The 13,431-nt window shown below is 39.9% G+C and overlaps 1 long non-coding RNA gene across 1 annotated transcript in view; it reads left to right on the forward strand.

Annotated features, from left to right (window-relative positions):
* LOC120322980 overlaps positions 1 to 13,431 on the forward strand; it is a 45,877-nt gene that overhangs the window by 9,431 nt on the left and 23,015 nt on the right. The window contains exons 2-3 of the long non-coding RNA XR_005563010.1: positions 833 to 5,556; positions 10,307 to 10,506. This is a non-coding gene — a long non-coding RNA (uncharacterized LOC120322980). The remainder of the gene's footprint in view (positions 1 to 832; positions 5,557 to 10,306; positions 10,507 to 13,431) is intronic.

The following is a 13,431-nucleotide window of genomic DNA, read 5'->3' on the forward strand; positions in this document are numbered from 1 at the left end:
TAAGAACAAAACTGGTATAACAAAGTTTGTTGGGCTGAAGTTCTAGTTAAGGCATTCTGTAGTCAGCAACTTTACTTTCTCTCATGGGATATATTTATAGACTGAAATGAAGGGGCACTCAGAATCACCATTCCCCCAAAGAGATCTGTAGCCTGAAGAGCTGGGGATGTTGATTTACTGTTCATCCTTCAGTAATAGTAATGCTCTTTAATGTAGTGGCAAATTTGTGGTATTGGAATGAAATTATATGCTGTTTCCATAACAAATCCTATTGGGAAGGAGAAGGATTTCTGGTTTGTTCACACAGTAGCGCCCAGAATTTCTGATAAATGTGTATACTTTTGCGTGTTGTGTTTAGTTTTGGTTTTGGTTTTGTTTTTTTTTAATAAGAGAGGCAAGGCTGCAATCTAGTTGGCCTGAATTCTGCCCTCTGGATGATGCCCGCAGTTCTGCTGCCATCCCATTGCTTATTGTTGGACACAAGTGCAATTACAGGTGGTGCTGAGGATCCCTTTCATTTAAAAGAACAATATTTGCACATTTTTAAAAATTATTATTCAAAGGGATGATAATTAGGCATGAGAAGAGACTGCTGTATATTTACAGGATGCGTATTTTTCAGAGTGGGCTTTGAACTACTGTCTCATCAGTCTTTTGCCAATCCCAGTCACAAGAGACAACTTTCAGACACGATGATCCTTTTGAAAGGGTGTGCGCCCTGTAGCTGACCAGAGAAAGTAATCATGGTTTGGCATGACTTGCATAGTTTAAAATTATTGAGGGTACTCTTGCAAAAAGTTTACATTTGTGTGACATGTCTCCTCCTCCGCAGTGCTGCATGGCCTCAGAAAGAGTTTCAGCAAGCAAACCTCAGGACAGCTGAAGTGGTGATAAGTAAGAGTTTAAATGCTGACCTATAAAAATAAGGAAACTGAGGTAAGGCTCTGTTTTCATCACAAATTTACCCTCTAGTGCTCAGGCACTGGAATTGCATTATATTTGACAGATCTTTCCAATGACAGCACTACAAGACTGGCAATACTGTGCAAAATCAGTTATGAATATCAACCCCTTCCCCCTTTTTATTTCTCCTAGGTTTTTATTAGTTGTTTACACTTACTGGACTCAGAGCATCATTGCTCTGCATGTTGTGCAAACTTGGAGTGAATGGATCATATGGATTCTGAATTCAAATATTTATTAAAAAATGCAAGTGCATTATATGCTTGGTCCCATTAGAAGAGCTGGTTGCTCTTATGTCCGTATCTATGAGAGTTTTTTGTATTTGTAAGTCTCTTGCCTCTATTGTTCATCAGTTGAGCTGGAAGGCTTAGGCAATGATTCACGCTCATTTGGAGAAGGAGAACTTTGTTTTTCTTGCTGTGGACTAATCCCCTTGCTGTTTCTGTGTTTGCAGCATACAAGTGTCACCAGAGAAACACTTTGTTCTGAAACTCCTGATCAATTTTGGAATAGCAATACCATAATTTATAAACAGGTTCAGGGATTTAGGAAGCTGAGGCTTTGGTTTTTACAGTTTATTTTTTAGAAGTCTACAAGAATTTTAAAATGTGAAACAGCTTCTTAAGGACAAACTAAGCATGTCAGGATTAGGTCCTGGATGCATTGCAAGCATTATGAGCCCCATATTCATTTGAGAGTAGCCCAGTGATGGTGTTAAAGCAGATAAGATAAGCCCTGTAAGAAAAAAAGAAAGGCATAATTGCATTTATTTGCCAACTGAAATTCACTCTGTGCCTTTTGTCATTTGAGGTCACTAAATGGAGAAACAAATATAATTTCTGTCATATGGGAGAAATTTCAGTGAATTAGCAAAATAGGCCTTAATAAGCAGTATGTAATTGCAAGTGCAATTACAAAGCAATACCACTTTGATAGTTCAGTTGTAGACAATGCTTTTCAAAAATTTAAATACTTTAAAACTTGCTGATTTTGTAGGCCATGGCAACTGTGTTTCAGATCCCAACTTGTGTTTAGTCTAAACTTCCAGTGTAACCACATCAGAGAGTCTTCCAGGCATGAGGTCTTGCCCTTGTTTGCATTCAAATCAGCAGCATTAAGTATTAAGCTTATCTTGAGGTTGAGTAAATAAACTTTAGTTTTCTACTCAGACAACACTTAATGAAGACCACATTCAGCCACCGACCTCTTGTGAAATGCTGCTGGCTTGAGACCCCAAAAGCCTTGCCTTTTGCCTGTATCCCAAGGCTTTGTTGCAGTGCGTGAAAGTATAGGACGTGATCGAACTTCACTAAGGTGAAAACTTCATAATAACCATTAAACTGATGTAACCATGCTGCATTGAGAGGCTTCTGTCAGCCACCATGTAAAGTATTTTTGATGGGTTATCTTCAAAATAATTTCTTCAGAAATACTGAAGTGACAGACTTTTATTTGCAATTAGCTGTCATTTGGACAGTTGCATTATTAACGGTCTGCAACATTTAAAAAGGGGTTATCCTAAGCTAACATATAATGCTACCCTATATCAATAGTGCAGCACACTAGGTGGAACTTGTCCACCTTATAGTATCACCAGGATCCCTTTGGGTGAGGAGAACAGTATTTTTGTCTAGTTCTAGTATAACTTGGCTATTATTAATTACTTGCCGCAACACAAATTTAGAAATAATTTATCATGGGGTAGTTGAAAAACAAAGATCACAAGAAAAATCAAAAAATTGCATATATCCCTCAGGTGGGATGTTGATGCTGTTTTGTTGCATATTTGTTTGTATAATACAGATCCTTTATAACTGCCAGTGCTAGTCTCACTGGCTGTGTTTATGTGAGACTAACAGGATGACTCACAGATGCTGTATGACTTGTTGTGTTGTCTTGTTCAGGTTAACTGCTATTGTTTTATTACTGGTAACTTGTGTGACCTCCACAACCAGGCTCTGAGTACTGCAGAAGTTAAGGACAGGACTGCTAGCCACAGGAGTGTGTAGTCCATTTGAGTAAGACAAGGGAATGTCAGCCTCCCCCTCAGCCCCTTCCCCACCCCTGGTTCAATGCCTGCAGCTCCACTGGGCACTGGTCGCTCACTCTCCCTCAGAGGTAGTGTTGGCCTTGCTCCAACCATTGCCAGAATATAAGTTGCTCAGATCCCCATTTATTGTTGAGAACTGACTGTGCAGTGTTCATCACATTCGTCAAAAAATCATTGCTGTCCAAACAGAAAAGCAACTTACTCTCAAGATATTTGACAGCTTCTTTATTCATGACATTTCACTGTAAAATACAAGCACAAATGCTATACCAAAGGAGATGATCTTGAGTTAATACTGAGAGTATAGCATGGGCAAGTAAGGATTTTCCACTCGTTCAAATTAAAATATTACTGTGCATTGTGGTAAATTCACTCTATGTGAAATAGAGAAGAAAAGGCTGCAACACACCTTCATGATTGCCTTCAGGAAAATGAGCGTTTCATTTATAGCCTACTCATCTACAAATGCATCTAAAGAGGAAATAAAATAATAATAAAAAAGCCAACACAAAACCTCAAGGTGGGTTTCTCACAATATTTATATAAATTAAAAAATTGCAGGAAAACCAGCTCATGACAAAGTCAGATTTTGCTATGACTCTTGTTAACTTCTCAGTACTTCTTTGTCTAGACTGGTGAAAGCTTCACTTTTATTTTCTGTGAACAGGAAGGATAATTAGTCACTTCTTAGCATGAAGCTGTCTCTTAAAAGACTACTAGTAGTTTATTTATTTACTTCTTAATTAAGAAAATAACTATTCTAATTCTGAGGGAAGTGAAAGAATTTGTGCCTCATCTGCCAAGGGTAGCTGACGGTCACTATAACTCAGATGTGGGAAGGGGATGGCTTTCCAGAGCATGCAGAAACCATGGAGAGGTCTTTTAGCACGTGTCCTAGAGTCGTGGAAGATGGAGGCAGGGAAACAGCTTCTATCTGGGTGTTTCTGAATCCCTAGAAGACAAACCCTCTTTGTTGTGTCACAGAAGAGAGACAAACAGAGTGGGCTGCAAAGCTGGGGCTGGGGTGGTGGTGGGATGGGGAGCAGAGCAAGGCAAGGAACCCAGACAGAGCCAACTCTCTCCTCTCTAGATGGCAACCACAAGGCTTCCGCCAGGTTTCCCTAGATCCTGTTTTCCACTCCAAGATTAAAAATCTCCCCTCAGGGGAGAATGAAAAGGAAATTGTGTGGTAGGCTTTTCTGTGTTTCCAGCTGACTATTTCCATAGAAGTGGGCAGTTGGGCCCAGTGTTTCTTAAGATATCTTTCCAGTAAGAGTAAAATCCCGGATCTGCTGAGGGCAACAGGCAATAGCGAACCTCCCGTTGGTCTCAAGAGGGCTGCAATTTCATCTTGGCTTCAAGATGCATTAGGAAGTGCATGGAGATCCTGGGAACAGAAAAAGGGAAAGTCCTAAATAAAGGTTTCTCATCCAAAAGCTGTTCATAGTGCTTAGTTAATTTCATCAGACTTCAAAATGTTTTTGGTGTTTATTAAGGTTACGTAGGTACTATGCAGAGCAGACATTATCTAAGCATCTGAGACTTCAGTAGTTCACTCCTCTGTTTTGTTAAAAAAAGAGAGATCAATATTAGTTTCTCAAAAATCATCAGTTACTGTATGCTTGTTTTGATCTTAGGGTCCTTAAAAGAAAAGGAAATGTAGTAATCTCTATTTGAAATGGGACTACTTTTCCTTCTATGTGTGCTGGCAATCTGAGTGTCTAACAGATATTTCTACTATCACTTGTTTTTCCAATTCTTTGTGAAAGTCCCATTTTATACTTTCTCAGAAGTATTTTTTTCCTTGCAGCAATTCTGGAAATAGCTTTTCTGTTGCAACCAGCGAGGGGATGTGTACCATCCGTGAAGGCAGCCTGGAAGGCACGCACCGGCAAACTGCAAAACAACATAACTTGTGGAATTAACAGTTCACGTTGACACCCATTAAAAATATTCAGAGATTGACTCAGCCTGCCCATGTTGCACAAATAACATGCTTGGCTCTGAATGATTCAAGATCTTATCTGGTCTCAGCACAAGTTCAGTGTGGAGGGCCTGATCCTGTTCTCATTAACCACCAAAGGAGTTTTGCTGTGCACTTCAAAGAGAATACAGGAGCCGCATTTGCAGTGAAGCACACATGGTTCCTGTATCTTTTCCCTTTTTTTCATTTTAAAAAATTATATTCCAAACTACAGCAAAACAAAAAGAAAGAAGGCTAGGAAACAGTCGAAATAAAGCTGCTGTCTGTTGAGCTGTACTGTTGCATGAGAACTCTGTTTGCTTGGAGCTCTTAAGTGGAAATTGAGAGTAGAAATCAGAAAGAGCTGAGACGGTTTTGGTTATATTTGTAGCTGACTACCCTCAATTCCCATCATTCCCCAGGTAGAAGCCTCGCATGGCCCGTGGTATTTCTTTGCACCTTGCACAACTATTTGCAAAGAACTGGAGCTGAGCCGATGTGTGCAGCCACTGATATTGTATCCATGCAAACACAGTGCCTATGGTGGTCAAGGCAAAGGCTCTGCTAAGCCCCCGGGAAGGTAACCATGTTCTTTCTTTGTTTTTCCTGTGCATAGTTTTTGAAAAGGAGGAGACACATATGGAGGATGGATGGGAAAGAGCAACCATTGGGGATTTTGTTTGGTTTTCTGTTTCTTCCAGGCTGTCAGGTTAAATAGTGTAATGAGTTCACCCACGTTTTTCCCTTTTAATTTTATTGCTTTATAGAAGAAAAGCCTACAAATACAATGGTTACTTTGGCAGAGGGAGCAGCAAGCATGTAACTCAGCCATTTAACAGACTTCAGGTGATCACCAGTGGATGCCCCTGGTCCAGAAGAACCATCCCTCCCGTGGAGGCCCAGAGACATTTCTTGCCTCTACTGTCTCATTTCCTCCATCTCCAAGCCATAACCACAGCATCTGCCTCAATTCAGATTCTGATTTCTGCTGCGTGTTTGTCCATGAAGAAGATAATCATCTGCTGCTACCTGCCACCCTATGGTAATGAGGTGGTGACAAACGAAGATAGTTACTCCTGTTGTCTCCCAAATTCAAGCCTTTAGACTTCACTTGAAAGGGTCTTGTATCCCCATTTCCTATTACTGAAGCTTGCTTACCTTTTTTCAAAGCTATGAAGTCATCCTTTGTGGGGGATGCTCTGTACTGTCCTGAGGGAGTAAACATGAATGAGCTCGCTTCTAGTCTTTGAGGGTTTTTTCCCCTCTGCCCTGTTGTTGCCCTGTTTGATTCTCAGTCAGCCTTGCCAACTCCTTACCATGCCAGAAGATGGTTTCCTTACCCCCATGCTGTAAACACCCTATTCCCTCCTGGCTGTGGGCAGGCATCCCTCCAAGCTGTTTTCTTCTCACTTTGGCAAGTCTTCCAACACAAGAATTGAGGCAAATGACATGTGGGGACATGAAATGCTGCTCTTTTCTCCACCAAAACTACCTCAGTTACTGGAAAATATGCTGTTCTTCAGTGGGTCCCGATGAGTGTCACCATCTCAGCCTGAATTGTTCTCTGCATTCATTGAAATGCAATGGGAGATTGAGTCTACAGTTCAAGGCTTTGTATGCCTAGTAGACTTAAATTTTGGGTCTCCATGTCTGCTCTAAGGCTGAGAGAGTAGGAATAGGACTCAAATTTTCTTTATCCCCCTTGTGCATCCTGATAGGTTATTCTGAGGATGTGTCCTCTCTTTTCACAAAGAAACTGCTAAGCATCTGAGGTTTCTCAAAATGCAAGATGGGAAGAAGACTGAAATTGTAAAATTTTGAAGAACAGGTAGGTGACCTGTTTTCCAAGCATTAGTAGGTGACTTCTTTTCAAAGCATCATGACAAGTATCCTGGTGGATGGCTCTTTAGGTTGGCCCTTGCAGTCTGTGCTGTCTTCTTTCTGGTGTCAGGACAACCCAGAAACCTTTCTGAAAACTTACCTGGATGATTCTGCTCCGAGTTCCTCTGTTGGACACCATCAGTGATGTTCGTGGGGAGGCCCAGAGAGCACCCTAACAACTGGTGTGAAGACTGGGAATAGCAGCAATCAGTCAGAAGCTGCACTACCCAGTAGGTGATTTGGAATGCTTCAGGGGTGAGCAGAGACATGAGCCTTGCCCTGCTGCTGCTCTGCCCCTCCAGAGTGAAAAGGATGATGTAAGGGAGAACAGCACACAAACGTGTGACAATAGCTAGTTAAGAAAGCCTTGATGTTCTTCTTTTGTGTTCTTCATGGAAAAGAATGATTTTAGATAATCACAAAAACATGACCTGTGGCAAAAACCAATCCCTACCACCTTTGAGTCTGTTTGGAAGATGACATGCTCTTGGCAAGTGCTTCAATAGCCCCTGAAATGCCCAATGCATGTTAGCGATCTAACCAATAACTTATAGGTTCCTATTTTTTTTTTAATTCATTGAAGAACATTGACAAAACTGCAAACACATGTTTCTGCTGCTAAAGCTTAGTCTTATCACAGTTTGAAAATGTGGAAAATCAATTACATGCTTTGAATTGCTCCCTTTATTGCTATAAAAGAATTTCTTCATTCTTTCAGGATAGTGTACACTTGGTAACATCTACTGCTAACAGGCTGTTAGGACTTTCTGCTAAATTAATTCACTACAAGTAAACTAAACAGAAGGCCAGTGGAATGCTAAACATCCACTTTCTCCTCTGTAGTGGCTGTGCTGCAGCTTGGGAACCCTCAACCTTGTTGCTACAACATCTGGACAACATTTGGGGCTGTCTCTCAAGTGCACGGGTGTGCACCTCCAGTGAATTTTAACTTTCAACATCTCTCTGCCTCTAATCTATATTTAATGTTTCATGACTAGTAGTCAAAGAAACTTCAGCTAAATATCAGGATGGAATGAAAATGATCCTTGGGAAAACATTAATTTTCAGCATTCGCCAGCAAAGTATCTGTGACAGAGACATTCCCTGGAGATTTGTAGCCCATTCTCTCACAGTAATAATAATTAAGACTCATGATTACTGTGCCCACGTAATCAAAGATCGCTTCACAAAATGTACTCCCTAAAGGGACGAATTCCCTGCTCCTAACTGGATGTCAGTCAGAGGGATCAGCACCCCCAGGGATCTGGAGTCTTTGCTTGCCCTTTTCATTACTGTGTTGTTAGCATTGTGTTACTTCATATTCTTCTCAATGCAAATGAGTAGGTAATCATGTGTAAATCGTGCCCTCCAGAAAGCACATGTAGTGAGGTTTTTTCCCCCAAATCTACCACAGGGATTTCTCACATGGAACATAATTACATCTCTGCCATATGGGCTCATTTATATTCTATTACAGGTTAAGCTAATACGACTCAGAAATATGCTAAAAATACCTCAAAGTATTTTGAGCACTGTCAAAACACTTGTCATTTCTTTCTTGCCTGTTTGATTGTGACTGACTTTATATTTATTTAGAGATCTGCAGTGCCAAGTAACTTCAGAAAAACAAAATCAGACCAGTCTGTGTTGCCCAGTCTCCAAAAAATACTTTAAATTCTCTCCCATGACATCCTTCTTCAGTGATGACAAATGGATGGGTGAACAATGAAACAGAAAAGCCTCTAAGACATATTTACCTGCAGCAACACCTCAGTGGGTTTTAGGTTTCCCAGGAGGAAAGGAACGTGCACTTCAGTTGCGTAGCTTTGTCATCGTTAGGCTGGATCAGGTCTGCGTTTGATATAATGACTTTGCCCTAGCAAAGCTATACTTGCTCTTTAGGCAAAATAAAAGTACAAACCTCCCTACCCACAGAGGCAAGGCTACTGTGGGACTAACAGTTGCCTAAAAAAATTATGATAAGATAAGAACAGGTCACCTTTAAAACTAAAAGTTGTATGATACTGTTTTCAGAATTGAGGTACTAGATAATAGTATGTTATTTTCCTGTTTCAGTGGAAATACTTCATTTCAGTGTAAGATTTTATTTGATAAGGTTTTTTAATCATTATTATTTCACTGATTTGTAAAACTACTACCACTAACCTCTCGATAAATTCTTAGTCCACCACAGTCAATCTTCATTTTATTCTTTTTATTCATACATCCAATATTTCACCCTTTGAAATTTGACCAGGTTTCTTTTATTCTACTAGCTAAAAAGGAAACATATAGAAAGTAATACACAGGTAGGAGGATTAGGCCAGAGGATGGGAGAGGACCACATGGGACTTGCACATGATACTTCAGATAGTACTGTGCAAAAGCAGTGACTGACTTTGGTTCCAAGGAGATGCTTGCAAGAAATTGGACCAGAGTTTTGAAAATGGCAGCTGTGTATTTCCTATAAGCAGGAGATAAAATTCAGACCTGATTTATAAAATATTTTGAGGTTTTCAGTGATGGAAAATTCTGTGTAGCTGTAAAATCCAATATCTAACTATGAGATAAATTCTGGTACCTTTCTAGAATTGATTAATATATTTCAGAGTGTTGCTAGGAAGTGTTTGCTTTTTTTGCTTTCTGTTTTTATTATATGATAGCATAATCTTTTAGATTATTCAGCATTTGAACACTAAGCACAACCTTTCCTGAATGCTTTTTGCATGTTTTCAGAGAACAATAATTATTGCTAACACCTCGTGCTCAGAATACTGTGCAACAAAGTGTGTAAGCAACTAACATTAAGTGTATGAAAAGCGCACTTGAAGTCAGACACCAAAGTATTTTTTTAGATCAAAGCCTAGGAGTTACAATGTCTGTAATTGTGCAATTGCATCAGATTCAGGAGAGTTTCCTCGGAGTCTACCTTGTTCTTAAAAGACACCTTTCAAAATCAGCTGAAACAACAGGGTTTTGGTCAGAGCTATGCACTGGTCATTGCTGAATAAGGAGAGTGGTCTGTTTGACTGTGTGTTCAGTACAGAAGGGAAAAAAATTCAGGTCAGCTATGCGTTATTACCCAAGAAAAGTATTTTTCCAGCCTTTGTAATTCCTGAGGCAGTGTAAAGGACACTACAGTGATTTCATACATTAGGGAGAAATAAAAAAAGAGTGGTCTCCTGGGTTGTGGAACAAAGGGAAACAAATTTCAAATCTCAGAGCTAACTCCATTAACTAATGTCTTAATTCAGCTGTCATAGATGTTTGATTAAAGAACCTGCTATACAATTTCTTTTGCAGCTTCTATAGCCTCGGTTGTGTAAAAGCGTCCCATGCCCTTGGAAAAACAACCTTTCCTTACGTGCACAAAAGGGAGTCTTTTACATGACATCTTCACAGCTTGCTTCCTTTTTCTTCAGGCAAGGTTTTTCCTTTTCATTCCACAGTTTCATTTATTATAAAAGTACGGTCACTGTGGATACTGCACTGCTGTATTCATGTCCTGGTTTTATGCTCATCCCCGGGCATCCGCTGTAGACCACTGCTGCAGTTGGGTCAGAGTGCTGGCACAAGCTGATGGGCATCCTGACGTCCCCATGTGACACCAGGCCATGGGCAGAGGCAGCAGAGAGGGGCACCAAGTCAGGTAATGGTATTCTCAAATATTCCAGAGAACAACCTTTCCAAGGCAGGGGATGACTATTAATGTGCCCTCCTAGAGTTCTCCTTTATTAATTGCATGCTGAAAGCAGCAATTTGGTGATATTTGCATTGAATATTTGTCAGCCATGTGTGAGTATGTCAATATTTTCCTCTAGATGGTGGGCAGCCATGAATTTTCAGCAGAATTATCTACCTGGTGCTGCACGTATATGCTCAGTTCTGAGCTGTGGGTGAGTTGTTTATTTATGGTCAGTGCCTGGATGGAAAGTTCTGGTCTGCACTGGAAATGGGTGCATTTCATCATGCATATGATTTGCAGGAATAGGTAGATCAAGAGCCTTTGTATGAAAATTTGATTCTTAATATCCACACTGATGTTTTAAATCAATCATTCCTGGATGTATAAATCATCTCGCAATTAAGTTTGGATCCTCTTTGTCATTTGATGGATAAATGTGAAATTATTTTGCTGTCTGACATGATCCACTGCCTGCTAATATCCAGCTCTCTGAAACCCTTTGTAAATCATTGTAGTTTGCATCATTTATTTGGCTAACATACAGTGTTTGCTTTCCAAATCTGTGTAGATGATAATCTGTTTTAATACCTGTACATATCAATTAAATTTATTCTGTACATTGTTCACTGTATGCCAAATTGGGTGGAGAGTAGAAACACTTAGCAGGGGAATCAGGCTTTACATAAACATGCATTAAATGAGCCTTGCAATCTGATTGGGGGAGGAGGAAATTTAGCATTTAATTTCCTCATCTACAAACAGATTAAAAAAATGGCTTCCAGAAACAAAATTATAGGGCAGAATTGTGGAGCCCTCACTCATGTTGTTAAGCAGATTCTCATTGGGTTTATCCCGCTGAAGCTTAATAATATCACCTCCAGGGTGGCTGAAAGGATGCAGAGTTTCTTGCAAAGCACTTTGATGCTTTGTCTACTGCAGAATGTAGGCAGCATATCTTCAGACCTCCTCGTGAGGCCAGACTTCTGACTCCTCTTTGCTGTTTCTGATTGCCATGGCTGCAATGTAGTTATGGAGCCTGTAAGTGCCCAAACTGCCTGGTGGTAAAACTCCAGGATGTGCTGATGTACCTGGTCAATTCTGCAAGAGGAGTTGGATTCAGTCTTCAAGCCTGTATATCCCAGCTTTCACGCCTTTATTTTAGACTGCATGAATTTAATCATTTGCAAAATTAAGCCTTCTTTAAGCAAAAATTATCAACCTCCATTTTCCCCCTCACACCTATTCTCCTGTAGATAACATGGAGACGTACTGGGAAACTTTAAAGTTGACTGTGGTCAAAATGCTTTTTATTCCTGACTAAAATCCATAATTAAGCAGTGACACAGATGCATTCAAGAATAAATTGCTAAACACACTTCAAAAAATGGGGATAGTAGGATGGAAATCTGTGCTAAAAAACTGTTCTAAGTCAAAGTATCTATCAAGTAAATGCTGCTAAATTTTGCAGCGTAAAACACTATAGAAAATGTAATTGTCAGAGGGAAGATGGATTGATTCATCCTAGTATTACAACAGTATTCCAGATTGCAGGTACCTGAGGACAGTTTAATTTTAGAGTGGGCAGTATATCCTTTGTTCGTTTGGTCTTTCACTCATGAAAAATATAGAATTTCCCTTCTCACATTGTATGTAGAATTTCTGTTAAAATACTCCATGCTATAAAATTAATTGCGGAGGACAGAATACCGAGCAAAAATGAGTAAGTATTTTAAGATTGTTTTTCTCAAAAAGGAGCATTATGTGCCCATAACCTTCTAGTTCTTTTGGAGGAGAATTTTCTGGATAATGCAGAAAGAGTAATCCTGCTGCTGCTGGCCAGAGTTACCAGTTCCTGCCATGACCTTGCTTTGGGTCTGTGACCTGCAAAAAAAGCAATGATGATGTAAAAGCAAACCCTGGAGGAAAGATACTGAGTGGCATAGTATTATTGCAATGAAGTTATTTAACATACATGGTAAAAAGTAACGACTATTGTCATAAGGAAGAGGACTGCAGATCATTCTGGTGGCAAGTGGGCAAGACCATTCCTCGTCCCTCAGGATGGTGCTGGCACATCAGAGCTCTGCTCTGAGAGGAGCAGCAGAAGTGCCTGCCTGCCTGCTGTCCCACCTGGCCTCGCAAGTTATGAGTAACTGTGTTTTTGTTTTCCAGTGTGAAATTTATACTCATTTAACTCTTGAAATTCAGAGGCATGACCACTTAGGGTCCGACTGTGCAGATCCTCTAGTGACTCTTTCACACATATCAGAGACATCCTTCTGACATGAGTAGGTTGCCAGTAGATGCATGTTTTATTTAGACTGTGAGGTGCAAGCCCTTTCTTTTTCAAGTATATTGCTTTCTTGCTTTCTGAGCTCCAGCTCGGTTGTTAAAAGTGTACTTTTTGACAAGGGTTGTCATTGAATGGGATTTCTTTCACTTTCCCAAAAAGAGTAAAAACTCATCCTGCTATTCTTCATCCTTGCATGTGTGACAAAGATGGCTTTTGCAGAGGCAAACCCAAGTTTACTTGCTTTTGGGAAGCTTGGTTACCTTTCTTCTTCTTTATGGTTGGGAATATTTTACTTGCCACCAGCAGCCTGCATACTGCTGGCTTAAATTCAGCACTGTAAAAATCTCATTAAAAATGGAAATACCCATCTTTATTCAGTATTCCCAGTAAATTTCTGCTAAGTCTTTTGCAGCTGAAAATATATTATTAATTTTATAAACATGGTGGAAAACAAATCATATTTTGGAGATAGAAAATCATCTTATGTTAAAAATTAAAAAGTCTGAAGGACTGACTGGCTGCTCCTCTGAAACTATAATCACGAGTGCTGTTAGTCACTTGAGTTTTTACATTTGATTCCCCTTCCATAAGCATTT

This window comes from Pipra filicauda, unplaced genomic scaffold (genome assembly GCF_003945595.2).
Source record: "Pipra filicauda isolate LSUMZ 115617 unplaced genomic scaffold, ASM394559v2 scaffold105_size2325265_pilon, whole genome shotgun sequence".
Taxonomy (NCBI): Eukaryota; Metazoa; Chordata; class Aves; order Passeriformes; family Pipridae; genus Pipra; species Pipra filicauda.